We start from the raw sequence: 19,426 nt of genomic DNA on the forward strand, positions 1-19,426 counted from the left end.
GACATTAAAAAATAAAAAAGAGGACATGTGGGATCCTCATGAGAGAGTATGGCAGATGGTGTTTGCCAGAAGAGTCCATCTTTGAAGGGTCTTGAAGCATCTCTGAAAAAAAGGATGGCAAGTTTGTGGTATATATCAGATGAATTAATTCTTCTGGTAGCCTAACCACAATCTATATCTTGCAAATGCCTGAATTAATTCATTCTCCATTTATGGCAAATGTTTGTTGCCCTTCAGAGGAATTTATAATTGCCACAGCTAGTTCATGCAGTTGACGAGTGGTGTGCATATCTTGCATTTCAAACATAGTAACAGTCTTTCAGGAGAACTATTTTGGGAGCAGGTGAATTTGCATACCAATAACAAGAAAGGAAATCTCATGCACCGTTGAGACACAGGAAAGTAGAAATAACAAAATTGATAAAGTGAGCAGATTAGTCTTGCTGTATGGCTTGTTTCTGGCTGTAATGATACAGAAGGTTTGATAATGAGGCCTACACCCATGTCAGACAGACAAGGTTGTCTCAGTATCTTCATCCTCTTAGTACTCATGATGACTTGAAATGGACTTCTGTGTGCTTTTGAAAGGGACTCAGGCTGTGCTGTTCTACTGTGCATCAGTACCAGTTACAAAAGAAAGATTATAGCCAAAGTATGTATTATTTTCTCTGCTGTTATTTCCATACAGCTTTAGACAAGGTGATAGTTTCTACAATCCAAAGAAGTAGCAAGGACTCAAACACTATAGCTTTGTAAAATCTAAAGGCAAAGTTTTGGTGTTAACCTTTATGGAAGTGGACAGTTTTAACTCATGCTGAAATAGATATCTTTACTTCCTTGTTCTTATCCTTTTGTCTGTGTAATGTTGGGTTTCAAATATATTGTAGAGAATTCCAACTTCTTGGAAGAAAAGAGATTATATGTGTTAGAGGTGATAAGTAGTTCACAGCATAACTGACTTTACTGGAGCAGTCTTCTTTTTAGCTTCTTCTTGTATCACACTCTTCTGTTGTTAGGCTCTTTTCCCATGTTGTTTCAGTGTTTGGGACACACTCATTTTGAGTATCCACACAGTGTCAAATTTTCTAAAGTGTACTTCACCAATTACTTTCACTCTTGTTTTCAGTTTGCTCTCCTAGCTTCCAGCTGTGTTCACAGTCATCCTTCGTTCTTGGTCCAAACAATTATCTCGTATGCGAGCCCTTGGAGACTTTGTTTATTAGGAGGAGAAATTGATAAAATTAATCAGATACGAAGTTTGGTGCAGTCCTGATTATTGGTCAAGTACATGCACAAAATGTTTTATCTACAACATTCAGAGGAACAAACAGGTGACAGTATTTATTCTCAGAAATAGCCAGCCAGACTCTGTAATGTTAACTGCACCCAAAAAAGTTGTCTTTGTACCTCTGGTAAAGAACCTAGTTCCCCAGGTAGGTTTATGACTCTGGCTCAGCTCTGGGGGCTACCACAGTGGCCAGCAGCTTCTACTGTGCCAGCTGTTCCTCTGAATAAAGGGGTTTTTAAGTAGGAGCATTAGCCTGAAAAAGTTGTGCTCAACTGCAGTGATCATCAGCGAGAGACCTGCTTCATTCTAGCCATTAACGTTTTTCCAGTATACTACCACCACATTCAAGTAAGTCTCTTGCTAGACAGCTGTTAATGAACTGTGACTTCAGTGTAGGTATGGTCAGCTGATGAAAGTTACAGATTTCTCCCTCTGTCTTGTTTCTCTCTTTGTTGGCATGGGATATACTTAGAGGTTCTCTTAGGGATTCGGTCTAGTATATTTTCTGGCAAATGTGCTGTTCATACTTCAAGAGTAGTTAAAAACTGGCAAGCGGAATTCACCTGGATCCATTTCAAGAAATACCTTTTGTCTGTAGCCTGGCAAGTAAAGTTTTATTACACAACTGAAAATGTTCTAAAACTTCCTAGTTTTCCTGAGTGATATAGTATTATATGTGGGTAGATTAAAGATAGGTCAATAAGCTTCTGTTTAAGGAATTTGCAGTAAAAGAAAAAAAAATTCCCTTTTTCTAAAAAGATAACAGAAAAAAATATAAAATTGCAGGCATGTAAATACAGCGTGTGTATATATGTGTCTGCATGTATTAAAGTGTTTCTCCATGTGACAGAATGAAAATAAATATTGTGGTATCTTTCATCTGTAATCAGAAAATCTGATTAGAATAGCATAATCAAAAGGTAGTAAAGGTCTGTCAACACATCTAGACCATTGCTTGTCAAGGAGTTTCCTCTTTTGTATACACACTATCTTTTATCTTGTTTAATTTTCACTGTGTCAGGCCAGCAGGTCAAGTAATTTCTTCTTCAGGTTTTCAGCATCTGTAATCCTACTGAGTACCCAGCCTGAAGTTTCTCTATCTCCCGTTGCTACCACTGTGTTTTTTGTCCCCTTTTCTGTTACATGTTGGCTGCTGTCATGAGATCAGAACCTCTGAGGTTGTTTGAGAGTGAAAAGTTAATCAGCCTTACAGTTGCAGAGAAAAGCTTGTCATTGTGATCAACATGTAATTATTGCTAGGCTGCCAGTGTCTAAGTAAATGCAAACTGCCCCTTTCATCTGAACTCTTGACCGCTGATTCCTGGTCACACCCCCACTCTTTTGCTATGGGCTGATCTGTGGTGCTGTAGGCAGACATGTTAATAAAGTCAAGACTGGTATCAGTAGGAATCTGCTGTACAAAGTACTCCACAATTTCATAAACTGCGGGGTATTTCCTGGATATAGCAGAGTAACAGCAAGTTTTCCATCAGGGCAGCAGGTAGGACTGTTACTAGCCTTTTGGAAGCCCGGGCTGTTGCATAGAAGCGATGAGCTGCTGTGCATCATCCATATAATGCAAGAACCTCCAAACTGACTGAGACCAAACATCCCTCTAGCCCAGGATCCTTCCCTTGACGGTGGCCAAAAAAGAAGTATGTGAAAAAAGTGTAAGGAAAGGGCCAGTCGAAACTGATACTTTGAGAAGATTCTCTCAGCCACCAACAAGATGGGGCAGCTCAGGGGTTCCTGCTCTGGTTGATAAAGTAACTTTCAGTCTTCTGGGAATTTTGACTGCAGTAAGAACTTGGGACTGTTCAAACATCCTGATTTCAGCATCTCAGTGAATGTAACAACTGATGTTTTAAATTACAGAAAATCACAGAAACCAGGAAAATATTAGTGATTTCTCCTTGGCTTTCCATGGTAGCACCTAAGGCTTTAGCACTAGCTTTGGGGCTAGATAACAGTCATTCTGACAAGGGTGTATATGAAGGTTTAACATAAAAGTAAAAGGGAATAAAGTGGCAACTGACTATTTTGTTGATTGTATCTTTGCTTTTGTTTTATTTTTTTACTAGGAAACAAGGAATAAGACCTGGAAAACTAATTAGGAGAAAAAAAACATAGAGAAAGAAATACAGACAAAAAGGGTTAAGTCATATCTGATTATTTTCTTGGAGTGGTTAGGTTGAGAGAGTATATTTCACGTTACAGAAAATTGAGTCATAGATCCAATCTAGTGCAGGATTAGTTTTAACAAAGCCTGTTATCTTTAATGGGACTGTTTATGCCTGCAGAACTGAGTTTACAAAAAATCTTTGCTGATTTGAGTGCTTTCGATAGGCATGTGAAGACACAACAGATGCAAATTCTGCAGATTTATTAAAAAAAAAAGTTTACTAATGTTACTATGGGTAGATATGAATTAGTGACGCAACCATAAAGATTGTAAGAAAATATTCCTAGGGTAGATAAAGTATAATAGATTCCAGTTCTCTAGGAGAGTTTAATGGAATTTGTCATGAGAATCCATTGTTAAAATTAATGGCTTATGTGCTTACAATGATATCTTATCTAGCAGTCAAATTTGGTTTTGACTCAGAACAGATTCCAGCTAATTCTAATGTAATTTCCTAAATTATGTTTTCATGAAGCATAACATAGCTTCAAGGTTAGAACTATTTTTTTTTCTAAATTGTGGTGAAATTTTTATTAAGTTCCTAGCTTATCCTTGTCCTTCTCTCAAAATAAAAGAAAAAAAGAAAACAGAAGTATTTTCACCCTTTTCAGTCATGTCTCCCAAAGGCAACTTACAAATAATTTATTAAAAAAAAAAAAAAAATCTAATTCACTCATATTATACTTTTCTCCTTTGAAATAATTGTACAAAAAGGAAGCACAGTTTTTCCAGATATTTATTTCTGTCATGTTACCAATTTTTCTGTTAAAGTTTTTGTTGTTGTTGTTTTGTTTGGCTTTTTTTTTTTGATTCCAACATAAATTGAAGCTTATAGAAACAAAATCCGTTTGCCAGATGCAATAACCTTCCAATACATGTTAAGAAAATCCTGAGTTAGGAAGCTTGAGGATAACTTCATGAGTTGCTTAAGGGAAGGGTTGGTTTGGCACAAAACCATCCTCCCACACCAGTTACATATTTCCAAATGGAGCTGGATGCTTGGCTACTAGGTCCATGTTTGGACACAGTGTAGTTTCTAAGGTTGTAGTTTTACCCTTATGAGCTGCTTTTTCAAAAATGCCTAAACAGTATTGACAAACAGCGCAGACGTGATTTAAAAATCCTCTGTCACATTTCCTCTTTTCTGTTGCTAATATTAGTTTTAGTTGAATATATTAATTGAAATGTCTGCTCCTAAGAAAAATAGAGCCCTGTTTTTCTGATCTGCCTCTTCATTCATATGATCTGCAAAGAGTAAATTTAATTGTATCAACCCTTAAATCACAATCTTTGAATCTTCTTTTTTAAAAATCCATTTATTTATGAAGATGTTAGTGTAGCTGTTGTGAAAAGAAATTTAATTTTTCATTACTTTCATTCTCAGTAAAAAATTCATAGGGATTGCAGCCTGTGATATCATAGGAAACTGTATAGCTCTGCCTTTGATATCAGTGTTATAAAAATGACTTCTCCCCTTGCAAAAGCGTGTAGTGCAACAATTCAAAACAAGAAGAAAAAAGCTGTGATTCCTTCTTTCCTAGAGGCTTTCCATCATTTACATTCAGTAGTGAAAGGTTGGCATGTACCTCAAGGACTAATGATAATGAAAAATGTTGTATTAAAGAAGAGAAATCTTTCATAACTTGCATACTAACACACTGAACTCATTACAGCTTGTCTTACTACAGCATGCTCTTTTATGTCTGCCGTAATGCACTTCATTTTCAAGAGACTATGACGTGCACTGATTCTGTAAGCATTTTTTCTCTTCCTTATTTTCAAAAGCTGCCTTTGGTTGTCATAAACTAGTCGCTTATGGGATACAAATTAGGCACTAGGGTTTTCTGCAGTTTCTGACTTAATATCAAGATCTGAAAAATTATATTTAAAATGTATCTGGGGCAAGTAATTGTTTTCCATTTTTCTAGAGCAGAGTACTTGTGACGTTGTAGCTCAGGACCTGTCAGCAATCTCAGCATTTTTATTAAAATAGTGAGCTGTTTGTGGCAGAGGTTGTCTTTTTTTCTGTGATTCAATTTTTTTGTAACGTGCAGGGAAACTGTGTTCATGGTTTGACGTTGTAGGCATTATTATGCTATGAGTAGTCAATAATAAACATACATTTTTCAAGGGTTTATTGATAAATTGTAAAATCACTCAAAGTTGAAATTTGTAATTTCTTGGAAGTGAAACATTGCTTTGTTTTTGCTACATACTGTTTATATAGGTGCGGCCACAGCTCTGGGGTACACCTCCAACATTTGCTGTGACACCTTAATTTGCCATTCAGTCAGCTGTTCAGTCCTGTAAGTTTTCTCTTGAAAAAAACCCCAGTATTAATATTCCTAGCTGCACTCCCTGGAAGTAGCACAATGGATAACTCTTTGCTCTCAGTCTGCCTTCTATTTCACAAGTAACTCCCACTGAACTCTTGACTCAATAAAACACAAACATATTTGACTTTAAACCAATCTAAAAGATGGAAGAACAACGGAAAGGTTGAAAATGAACCTATGAATGTCTGCAACATATGTCTAAAAAACTACTTTTGCAACTGATTTTAAGTGATCTGTGTTAAAATCTAGATGGAAATGGAAGAATGTCATGCAGACAGACAAAAAATAATTGAATAGTAGTTGCAGTTTTCCAAAGAGCTCTCCTCCAGTAACTATGAAAGCAAATTGCTCTGATTAAGTAATAATAAAGGTATGTTTAAGATATAGAAGCATCCCAATTTGGTTGTCCTAAAGGATTTGTCTGTTAGACATACACTTTGTATTTGAAGATGTATTTTTACATTTTACGCTGTGTCCAACTTGATTCTTTTAGTTCTATAAACTCTGTGTTCTGTGCCTCTTTCAAAGATTACAAAGCCTTCTCAAAAGAAACTCAGCTACTTGACATTATGCTTTAATATAATATTATGAGATTGACCTGGACTGCTGTTCTCAACAGAAAAGTGACTATAAAAATGATATGATGAGTTTTCTGAAAGGCAAAAAGAAAATTCAGATTCCAGTTAAATAAAGGCTTAAACTATCCAAAAGCTATCTTCAGAACACTGAAAAACGAGTTTCATTTAGTTGCATCTCAAACTCTGTAAGATAAATGGGATTTGATTTTATTCCTATAATTGAACAAGAATAAATCTAACATAAAATAACAGTACATTTCAATACACTGTATCAAAAGATACTCATCACCTGTCCCTCTTTGAGATGGCATAACCCTGAGCAATAAGACAAATTTTCAAAAACAATTGAGTAAGTCAACATAAGCTGAATGAACAGTGCAATGACAGTAAATATCATGTTATTCCAGTTCACCATTAAAAAGAAAAGGAAAAAACCTCCTACAACTCAATAACATCAATAAGAACCTGCTTGCCTTTAAGCCAGCCTGAGAGAGAAAAGATGTCAATGATGAGAAATGATACATTCCTCCTACTAAGTGGTTCTTTTTGATAAAAAGAAAGGCAAGGGAAAGAGTGTGATGGAAGGAAAAGAATGGGAGAAAAGAGAAAGGTCAGTTAGGGTGAGGCTGAGAAATATTTTGGAGAAGAGTTTGGAAAGAAGTGGAATAAGACCTCTAATAGTCCCCAATTAAACACTGATGTTGACTTCAGCGTTCATGGTGGTATCACAGGTCTGCATGTACAGGTTACCATACAGTTAAAAAAAATCAAGTGCTGGTACTATTGCACTATTTGTGGCAGTATTCTCCTGTTACTGAGCCTTGCCTAATTTTTAGACCATGCAACAGATTGTTAAGCTCTAGTAAATCCATTGTGAATCTGAAACCTGCCTAAAGAGTGTGCTCTACACCAAGACCAAACTATGCCAGATGGGGCTAAACAAAAACTTGAGATCAAGAAGAGGCAGGACAAATAGTTACAGGAACAGAGATCACTGAATTTAAACAACGCAGTCTCTCAGTGTCAGGTGGGGATTGCTGGGTCTGGTATGGTTTCCTTTTCCAGTCTGGCTGCACATAGTTTGAACTGGCTTTCAAAAAAATTGCTGTCCTTCACATGACTGCATTTAACGTAAACTAAAACTTATGTTTGTTTGCCTTAAAGTGTTCTGATATATACTCTGGCAGCTCAGAAGCTGAACATTTAGCAAAAAAGACATCTTTGTAGCATGCCTGAGAGAGAAAACTGCAAGTGGTAAATTGGTAAGCCACCCCAAGCCTTACCTTGCCTTTGTGAAGGCAGGTTAAATTGCATATAGTCAGTTATTGATGCTCAGCTGACCTTTGGGTAACCCAAAGCTACAGTTAACTTAGTCAGCACATTTAACCTTAGCTTTCATTTAAAAAATGACAAATTAAGCCAGTGACAGAACTTTGGATCCTCCCATTCTCAAATATCTCCCTGTTAATTATATACCTTATATGCTTCAGTGAATATGAATGCACTGAGCACATTTTTAAATTCTGAAAGTTTCCATTAAAATTTGAGCTCAAACAGCCCGCCAAGATAGGCATTTAATCCTTCAAACTCTGAGGATATTTGCAGGTCTAGGTCCTTGACTGACTTCTTTTTTTACTTTATGGAAATTTAATGCAAAGCTTATTTCAATTCAAGTGCTACATGCCAGTAACACATCAGTAATAGTTATGATTTTTCTTTTCATTAAGAAATAGAAAAATCAGAATCTGAATTTAAATGAAAATGTTAAATAAACATACTGAACCAATTCTAAGTATTTCTTAATGGGAAATTAGAGCATGAAATTATATCTTCATGTAAATGTAAATTTCAGCTTTATGTTAATAAAAAAATGCTGTTTTAACTGCGTAAAAACTTGTCTATGCTTAGTATGAATCCAGTAAAGGTATTTTAAACAAATGTAAAGCTCTGGTGAAATACCATTTCACTCTAAAAAGTCATAGTAGAAGAAGCACTCTGAAATGTACTAGACTATGTTTTATGATTTCCTGTGTTCTTTATTATAAACAAGTGTTTACATCCAAACCATCCTAGATAGGTGAAAGTACTATTGTTAAAAAGCAAAAGGAACAGTCAAGATACACACAATCCCTTGAAAAAAGAATAACCACAGAAATTTCTTAACTTTGCTGTTATTAATGTGTGAGGGACTGAATCAAGCTAAGATATAGAATGTTCTATCATTTCATGTGCCATAAAGGCAAATGAAGACATTTTCTCCAAACAACTTAGCTGATTAGAAGAACACTCAAAAAAAATGGGGACATTGTGTAAGACTGAAAGTAGTTTGAATTTGGTATGATAAAGCTGAATCATTCAGGATTATCAGAAACAACAGCAGGAGGACTGAAAACAAAACTGGGGAAAATGGTCTAAAGTACGTGCTGCAGTAAGCCAAGGCAGAAGCTGTGTCTTCAGAGTAGTCATAGTTTCTTAACTGGAAATACTGAGTCACTCAGAAGCTCAAAAAAAAACCCAACCAAAAAAAGAGTAATCTAAAAATACTAGTGTCAAACAATATTTTTGTTACCTTTTTTTCTATTCTGGTTTATAGAATAACTGTAGAATTATATTGTCAATTTTTTTTCTCTCCCTGAACTTAAGGGTCAGAAACTTGCTTTATTTTTTAATGGAAGTTATATTTTACTGCAATACCAAGACTGGTATGTAAGAAAAATAAGAAGCATGCAGGCAAAGATAGGGACCAGGGAAAAAGAATAGCTAATTGCATCGATTAATGTTGCAAACTTGCAACAGAATGGACATAACTGTGGTCCCACTGGCCTTGTTCCAGTTATTCACTCATTTTGAATTAATTTTCAAGCATTTAGAGACACTTTAAAAGTGCATACTCAGTAGAGCATAATAGGCACCTAATCTGAAACAAAAAAGAAGAATCTAGGTTCTATGTTGGTAACCCAGCATAAAGTGTTTATATTACCAGAAAAGAAAAAATATTCTCTGGTTCAAATTTACACAAAATCTGGCATAGAAGCATTGCATCAGCAAATAGTGATTTACAGATTTGCACAGATCATAGAATCGTAGACTATCTCAAGTTGGAAGGGACCCATAAAGATCATCGAATCCAACTCCCTGCTCCTCACAGGACTACCTGACACTAGACCATATGACTAAAAGCATTGTCCAGACACTGCTTGAACTCTAACAGGCTTGGTGCTGTGACCGCTTCCCTGGGGAGACTGTTCCAGTGACCAACCACCCTCTCAGTGAGGAACCTTTTCCTAATGCCCAGTCTGAACTTCCCCTGACACAGCTTCATTCCATTTCCTCGTGTCCTATCGCTGGTCACCAGGGAGAGGTCAGCACCTCCCCCTCCGCTGCCTCCCTGGAGGAAGGTGTAGACTGCGAGGAGGTCACCCCTCAGCCTTCTCTTCTCCACGCTGAACAAGCCAAGTGACCTCAGCTGCTCCTCGTAACTCTTGCCCTCGAGGCCTTTCACCATCTTGGTCGCCCTCCTCTGGACACACTCAAATAGTCTGATGTCCTTCTTACATTGAGGTGCCCAAAACTGCACAGAGTACTCGAGGTTGGGCCCGCAACAGGGCAGCATAGAGTGGGACAATCACGTCCCTCAACCAGATCGCTATGCTGTGCTTTATGCACCCCAGGACACAGCTGGCCTTTTTGGCTGCCAGGGCATGCTGTTGACTTATGCTCAACTTGCCATCAACCCAAACCCCCGGATCTCTTTCCATGGGGCTGCTTTCTAGCCTCTCATCTCCCAGTTTGTATGTATAACCAGGATTTCCCCATCCCAGGTGGAGAATTCTGCACTTGCTCTTGTTAAATTTCATACAGTTGGTGATTGCCCAGCTCTCCCAGTCTATCCAGATTTCTCTATAAGGCCTCTCTGCCCTCAAGGACATCCACAGCTCCTCCTAGTTTAGTATCATCAGCAAACTTAAAGTACATTTGATTCCTGCATCCAGATCACTTATAAAAACATTAAAGAGCACTGGCCCTAAAATTGAGCCTTGTGGAAGCCCACTGGTGACTGGCCACCAGCCTGATGTAACCCCATTTACTATAACTCTGACCCCAATCTGTAAGTCAACTGTTCACCCAACTTATTATTATGGACTTGTCTAACTGTGTACTGGACATTTTGCCCAGAAGGATACAGTGAGAGACAGTATCAAAAGCTTTGCTAAAATCCAAAAGCACCACATCTACTGACTTCCCTTGGTCAACTAGATGGATGACCTTGTCATAAAAGGAAATTAAGTCAGTTAAACAGGACCTTCCCCTCATGGATTTAGTGAAGGGGACTCTCAGGAATACAGTCTTCCTGTTAGTGTCACCTGGTGCGGTGCACATTCTAATGATACATCAGTTGTTAACAAAACTCATGGTCATCCATATTTATAGTGGGACTGCGTCCTCCTCTTCGCATTCTTCTCTTTCCCATTGGAAAATAGCTGTGATAATATGTGTGTATATCAGTGTATTTATCCCTAATCTAAAGAGTCATATCACTTGACTTATTTAAGAAAGGCTTTAAGGGATGCCCTGAAAGAAAGAAAATGTGATAAATTTGAGGGCAGTTTGTTTCTCAAGCAATTTCCTGTCTTGGAAGTGCTGATTCAGATCAGTGGAACTACTCTGTGTGTAAAATAAAGCATGCATATAAGAGTGTGGTCAGAAGTTAATTTCAGCAGCAGATAAAACAAATACATTTGACTTTGTACTGAAGGGGACCAGGAGCACCTACACTGGCATTTACAATTTATCAGGGGGATAGTAATGATCAGCTAAGATATAACTGCTTTTGCTGACTGTGCCTAAGGTTCAGATACAGAAGGACTGGTTCTTATTTGGCTCCTAATTTTTCATTTCATTGGGATGGAAACCTAGATGGGAACTAAGAGATTAAGTATCTTACTGAATTTAGGTTATCTTCCCAGAATCAGAGAGTGATGCAGGAAGTAAGGACTAGTCATTTCATTTTTGTCACTCAGGAGCCACAAATCAGATTTAAACTTCTGCCTAAGTAAATTAAGAGTCTGAATACCAGTGTTAATTGGGTTGCAAATTATACTCCCCTTCATATACTATGTGGTTTATCTTAAGTTTCTTCTGCTATGTTGCATAGGTTTACAAGTAAAGGATAATTACTGTACCATTTGTTTTGTAGGTAGTATCAGAATCAGGGATATGCCAGCACAACTGCTTTTGAAAACAGAAAAAATGTTAGCAACAGCGACATTTGTTTTCTGTGTTTATATATATGTAGTGAAAATAGAGATATTCTGATTTCACACTATAGCTGGTATTGGCTGTCTAATAACAAACATCAGCAGAGTAAATCACAGTTTCAACATTGTATTGAGAAACATACCTACTCTTTGACACTGTTGCACTCAACATACTGCTCTTGGCAGCATAACTCTGCCAGTAGAAATACAGATGACTGAAAGAGCATGTTCTACTAATTAATCTTTCTCACACACATGCATAAAGCAGTAAAATGCCATTAGATACTCCTGTTGTGCTCTGGTTAGAGTGTAGTTTCAGACTTGGTGGAAGTAAAGAACCCCTGCCTCGCTGAGGCTAGATATCACTAGTCAGCTCATGTGTAGTACTCTGCTTCTGGGAAATGTAGTAGATCCAGAGCCGGTCCCCTTGGAGGGGCTCGTTAGGTACATTTAATTCCTGTTGAATCCCTGTGGGCAGCATGACAATATAAAAACCTCCTGAAATGGTCATAGCAGTGAACTTGGAAACCAGAAATTTACAGTCCTGGCTTTGCCTCGTTTGCTGATTGTTTTGGGGCAAGTTCTGTCACCAAAGGATCTGAGTTTCTTTAAAGGTCCATTATCAGTGCAAGCTGTGGTTGCCATATGTAATGCATTGTTTTTCTATCTTTCCCTCATTCCTTAAGAAGTGCAAGTTTAGTATTTTGAAAGATATTTTGATTACAGCCTTATTTTTTCCCCAATGAAAACACTGTTAAAGTGTATTCAAGGCTAATGAAAACAATTCCTTACAGTTAAGGAAGACAGTGGAGTTTATGATAGCCCTTATTTCTTAAGAGAAACTATTTCACGGTCTTGAACCATCTCCCCAGTAAATGTCTTGTCTTGTACAGGTGAGCTCTATGTTTATGTTGGAAGGTTCTACTGCAGTGGAGGAGAAAGTTTATGACTGCAATCTTCATCTTGGAACTTCAGGTCATCTATTAGCTATGCTGGGCTTATGCCACACAGCACTTCTAAGCATAAAGAATTCAGCTGGAGACCAGGTCATTTTTTCTATTCGATCATATTTGTCCTATGTAGAAAATAAGAGGAACAATTTTACACAGACTTTTCGGTTTTATTTGACATCCTCAGACAGAAATCAGTATATAAATGCAGCAGTATTGTATTGTAACTTATACTTGACAGGGATTAAAAGCAGCAACTTGCACAGTATGAAATCTTAATGTTTGTAGTATACTTGGGACCTATGTATGGTCAAGGATGTGTATGCAAATGCTACATCTGCTGTAACACGTACACATAAAAAGATATTATTTTATAAAGCATATTAAAATTACTCCCTTTTTTAGCAAACAACAGTTTCTGTTATGCTTTGCCAAAACTGCAGATGAGAGGAATATTTTACAGGTTTTTCATGCCTCGATTGAGTGTTGAAGTAGTATATAGGGGACTTCTGTTCCGGAAGAAATATTCAGGATGAATCAATAAATCCTAATGTCATCTATGCTGCTTTCTGCAGTCTCCATTTCCTTCTCAGGCTCTCATTGCAAGGTTGTTAGACTTCTATATTCCAGCCAAGTAAATTAGCATGGGCAGATTTTTTTCTCTGCAGAAGGCTGGGAGTCAAGTTTGGGAACTCTAAGATGACAACATCCTCATACTGATGCTGTGATTTTTATTGGCTCTTAATATACTCATTTCCTTGACTATATTAATTATTGCTTATTAGATAAAGAATAAAAATTGCATTCCAGCGAAATTATTGCAAGGCTTCTCTGATAAATAATTTAAAAAATATATATTACCATCCCTCAGACGAAAGAAGGAATCAGTCCCTCCTTTTCTTACTGCATTTGAGACTGAGATTGTGATTCTGTGATGAATTCAATCCAATTTTAGATTCCTGCTCCAGATCTCATAAGCTGAAGTCATGGGATGCTGAAGGCTGATCCAGTATAAACTCACTATTGGTTCAACAGTGCAAAAAACCCAACCAAACAAAACCAGTGATGACGGATTTACTTCAACTTATACACTTTATGCAGAATCAGGTATTGTCCAGCAGCTTCATTCTAACTTGATGCTGGAAAAGATGTCACATGTTCTCTCACAGCTGGCATGAAGCCAGCATAAAACTTAATGCCAGAATGAGTTCTTTATCATGTACAGTGGTTAATTTGATGGAAATGCAATAGCATCCACATGTCTGAACTAGACGGAATGTGCACTTTTAAGTTGTCAGTGGTGCATAGATCAAATATTAGTGAGTGTGGGGCCATAGACTGGAAGGGACTGTCCTTTGGCAAGAACAAAAATATGGCCTAGCTGCAGGTAAAACTTCCATGATCTCAGTAGAATTATATGACTGTTTTTCAAAGCCACTCTCAAAGAATGCTGTAAAAATGTAGTGCTATTTTTTAACCACTCTATCCATACTCCAACCTAACGTTTATTTGAAAATCCTAACCTTGAAGTTTAAAGATGAGTGGAAAAAAACACCATGTTTACAGCCATTTCCTTCCCATCCCCTAAGAAAAGTAAGCTTACTGTGACAGAGAGCAGAGGGCAAGGTCTGCAATATTACCTGCGCACACATCTATCAATTTCAGAATCTGAATTGCCATTCTCTTGCAAAGGCAATAAACACGGTAATATGTCTTGGATGAAAAGCAAGAAATATAATAGGTTTGCTAGGTAACAGACAAAAAAATCTGCCTAGAAAACAAGCAATAGGGTAATCTCATTATAAGACAACATTCAGGAAATTAAAACTAAAAATGCAACGTGAATAAGTTAAGACTGTTAAACCTCCAAACACATTTGTATCAAGAGTAATATGGCAAATTACTGTTACAGTGTAATCCTCCTTCTTTCAAAGAACTGGTAGTTTCTGGTGTTCTGTTGATTCATTTTCAGTCTCTTGATTAGATAAATCTTCTGCATATATCTCACGTGTTCTCTAGTAATGGCAAATATATTCTGGCGATGAAAATGTAGGGAGGAAGAGAAAAGAGTCTGAAGAAAAGAATGTGTCTTCTAACGTAGCTCAACTGCCACACTGTAAGGGCTTATATAGAAGTTCTTTGTGTTTTGTAAAGCATATTGTCTTTGTTCTTTATTGAACCCTGGAAACACTAAAATAAATAAAACGTTTCTTACAAGAATACCAACCACACTATATTGTGTATTCTTCTATATAAATACAATTGTATATAAATACAATAAGTATAAGTTTCTTGTAAAAATAGTACAGCGGCTAACACAGATTAACCACTGTTACAGTGTATGCATGTTGGTAACAAAGAAAATACTGTAAATAAAAAAATGCTATGTAATACTGAGGGCTCAGTTAAAAGAGTTTAAGGATGTATTTTAAAATGCTACTCATTTTTCTCCCATAAACCAAATGTGGATTGTTTTAATAGGCGTCTTCTGATTTATCCATATTTTATTTATCTATATCCTTCCTGTGCAACTGGGCTTAAATGCATTCTTTAAATAAAAAATATTAAACCAAAGAAATACTACACTTTATAAACCTCTTCATAACCAAGCTGTATCAATTACTGCCTCTTTCATTTCTTTCCTCTTGAAACATTATTCACCAGTTCTTGGTTCTGTTCCCAGACATGCACAACATTCTTCACTGTGAGGGTGGTGAGGCACTGGAACAGGTTGGCCAGAGTAGTTGTGAATGCCCCATCCCTGGAAGTGTTCAAGGCCAGGTTGGATGGGGCTTGGAGCAACCTGGTCTAGTGGAATGTGTCCCTCCCTGGATTGCAACAGCCTCTAATGAAGTCTGAGTTCAGCTGGGGCTACTTGCATCCAGGTACTGCTGGCACAGAGAAAATAAAGTGTGATAGAGAGAAACCTAGATCTTGTCTTTTGCAAGCAGGGTAAAACTGGATTTAGGCAACCAATGTTGAGCCTGGATCTCAGTAGGTGCTGCAGCATGGCTCTGAGCAGACAAAGCCCAGGAAGCAGAATCTTGCCTCTCTGTCTCCCAGTGTTTTCTATTTTCTGCTGAGCTAAGACTCGGTCAGAGCTTTCATCTATGAGCTGTGAGATGGAAACAAAAGATACAGACAACTAGCTGCTCAGCAGCATCTTGCTGTTGCTAGAAACTCTGGCTCCTAATGTTCACAAGTACTTGCTGACAGCACTCAGAAGGCAACAACACTCTGTTTCATGTGAGTAATGGACCTTACTTAGAAAAGTGTGGCAGAAATACAGAAGCCTCTATGTTCCTCCACTTCAAGAGTGGAGGTAGGTGAGAACAAGTAGGAGCAAGCTTACTACTGGTCCCTTACTGTACTGGAAGTTTTAGAGTCATGATGTTGAAATGTATAGTTAGGTTGTGCATTATACTTTCCCAGGTGTGCAAGAGTTACAGATTTCAGGTTTTCAAGCCATAATGGCTTGTGACCACCTAGTCTGATCTGCCAAACAAAAAAAGCCATAGAACTTAATTCAGTTAGCTGGTAATTTAAGACTGAGAGCCCATGTCTGACAATCGTGTATCTTCTAGATGAGAATTTGGTCTTGAATTACTGGTTTCAGAGATGAGAATGTTTGTAAGTCTGTATTTGGAAGCCAGTTCCTACAACCAGATACCTTCCCTGATAAAAGTTGATACTTCACGTCTAATTTTAAAGTATCTGAAAAGGCTTTTTAAAAAATACCTAGAATGACTTTTGTTCTCTTTATGAACTGTCTTTACATTTTTCTCAGTCCCCTTAAACTGGTTTAGAAACCTTTCTTTCATATAAAATTCCACCTGGTATGTAAGTTACAACGAAGGTTTAGCTATTCTCAGAGGAATAGGAAGGTGGTGATATTCTTGAAATGCCCAAGAGAGGATGAAAGACGTGAGCTGAGAAAGAAGTTGCTTTCAGTTACGCTGACTTCTAAAAAGTTATTTCCAACAAAAAAGAAAAAAAAGGGAAAAAAAGACTTTTTTTTTTTTTTTTTAAGTTCTCAGTACTTTTCCTCAAGATAAGATGTGGATGTTATTTCCGACATGAAAAAAATTGTTCACTGTTATGCTTTCACTGTGCTCCTTCCTCATATACTGACATTTTCACTTCACATCTCTCAGTTTCTGTTTCTAAATAAAACTTTACATGACAGTTAAAGACATAACATAGATAACAGCTGTGGCTGCAATTTACACTATAATAACAAGACAGCTGAAGTTACCACACAAAGGCACAGGCTCTTTTTGTGAAACAATCTGGAGTGCAAATCTAATGACCATAAGCAGGAGAAGACACATGCTACCTTTATTTCAAGAAAGGCCAGAAGGAACCTTTGATAGAAAAAGGCACTGAATGACTGAAGCAAGGAAGCTGTTGATATGCACCCTGTTTATCAGCATGGGATCTGACAATAGCACTGCTCACGTTTGTGTCTGTTTAAAACAAAGCCTTGCCATTAATTTAATGCACAACTCGATCATTTAATTTGGCCAATTAGGATTAACATGTACATGCATGAACTATGAAGCTCACATATAAGAAATCTTTGCTTTGGGATTAAACTTTTCGCAGACCTGTAGGAAAGAATTTTATGCTCTATACAGCTATAATAGGTTGCTGAAGGCTTGGCCAGCCATGGGAAAGGTTGTTAAAATAAGGATTTATTGACCAATAATGCAGATGTCTACCTTTAAGCGGGTCACACTGGGCTTCCTTTATACTCACAGAAAGAAATACTCCTACAGAGTGATTCTTCTGAATGTAGATGTCTAAAACAAAGCAGGTAATTAATTCTCTAAAAATGCTTATTTTATTCTTTGATCACAAAGGGACCCAAAGGTATCTAAGAGATAGGTTTCCACCTGTTTCTACCATTCTAAATGACTAAACCAGGTGAGATGAATCTCACCTTGTCTGCTTGACAAGGTGAAAACTGTCCTTTGGTCATAACTCAGGTATTAGCACCTACAAAGAGGGAATAAACATTGACTAGGTCAATGAAAAGTTGTATATAAGGAGGAGAGGGTTGAGTTTAGATGATAGCATGTTCAAAAGACTTATCTGGACTGTAAAGATAGTGTAGGATGTGCTGGGTTTAGGAGCTCTTCCCATAATACAGCCTGAAAAGGTAAGGGATAGATGAGACCCATGATGCTCAGCTGGGAATACTATGAAGCATTTGCCAGCTTGTTGGCCTAATTGTATAGAAACTTGTTAGCAGAATCAAAACAAAAAACTTTAGAGATAACCTATGTGCTAGACAGACATAAGCAGGGATTTTTTTAAATATTTTTTCCCCCCCTTCTTATTCATCCTTTCCTTGCATTCTTGTAGCCTCTTCTGGATTTTGTAACCATGTACTTCTATTTGCTTTCAGCTTAATTTAGTTTGTATTAAGAAATATTTGAGATAAGTGGCTGAATCCTAAGGTCATCTATTCCTTTGAACTGCCAATCACTGGTGTTTGAAGTGACACTCTCCCAATATTTGTTTCCCAGGCTTCCAGAAGAGTTGTGTGTGTGTCTTTAACAACTTGCATGGGTTAACTTGAGGGATGGTCTGCTTTCCTGTAACAGAGTCTTGGACAATTAAAAAATCCAGTGATGTGACATGCAAACAAAAGATTAATTTTGAAGTGATATTTGTTGGTATAATTACTCTAAATTAATTGGCATGTTGAAGCTATATTTGTACAGCTAGTTCTGAGTTCATGATGAGTCACTGCTCACAGCATGGACAGTAGGTATTTGCCCAAGGTAAGTATGTTCCTTCTGGACATTATACATAATAGCTTTGTTGTCATGGTATGTAGTGAGACAACAGGCAGAAGCTAGCCAGCCATTGCTGTGTTCCATATTACAGTTCTGTAAATAGTGCATGGTCCCTTAGCCATATGTATCTGACATGTTTCTACCAGGCAGATTTTGCAATTTTGGCAGAAGTTTTTTGTAGTAGCTTCAGCCAAAACTAGTGTTTCCTTGCCAGCAACTGACTCTACATGACGTGAGAAAGGCAGAAGATAAGTAGGTACTGCCTGGGACTGAAAAGAAGACTCCTTCTCTTGGAAAAGTTTCATGCTATGCAGCACCACTCCTGAGCTCAAGAAACAAATTATAGCTAGCTGGAAAGGAATGCACTGTCCTCCTAGAACCATCCACGGTGACTGCAGAATTACAGGCGAGAAAAGGTATTTTCCTGGAGATTAGAGCAGGGCTCATTGCAGAGCTAAAAACCCCCACCTGTTTTCAGAGTTTTGAGTGAGAAGAATTACGGTTGCTGTTGTTAGGCATATATGTATGCTGGTTGTTTGTTTTTGTTTTTTTCTCCTTTGAAACTGAGTGGGAACTTCAAGGGCTGGAGAAATGCAGCACCAACACTATGTTTGGACAGGATGGGGTCAAAGGAGCCTAATTTCCATCTGCTGAGGACTTTGCTGTACAGCTGAAAGGAGCTGAGACATAAGGTACTACTGAGAAACTGTTGCTCCAAGAACAGTGCAGTTCCAGGTGGAAACACAGTGAGAAATGGTCAGCATAGCTGACAGATGAATTGACTCAATGAACAGTGAAAACAAACACAACCCGTCTGCATGCTAGCATTTAACCACAGGGTGACATCCAGTCATCGCCGATACAGCCAGTCCCATGGGGTAAACGGTGCAAGCAGGCAAACCTTCTCACTGATGAAATCCAGCACAATGGTACTGCTCTTGGTGGAAATCTTTTAAATCCATAATAAACATAAAACAATAGGTCCATTTAAGTTTCATTAAACTGTCCATCATTTCCACATCATTCAATT

This window comes from Accipiter gentilis, chromosome 14 (genome assembly GCF_929443795.1).
Source record: "Accipiter gentilis chromosome 14, bAccGen1.1, whole genome shotgun sequence".
NCBI lineage: Eukaryota > Metazoa > Chordata > Aves > Accipitriformes > Accipitridae > Astur > Astur gentilis.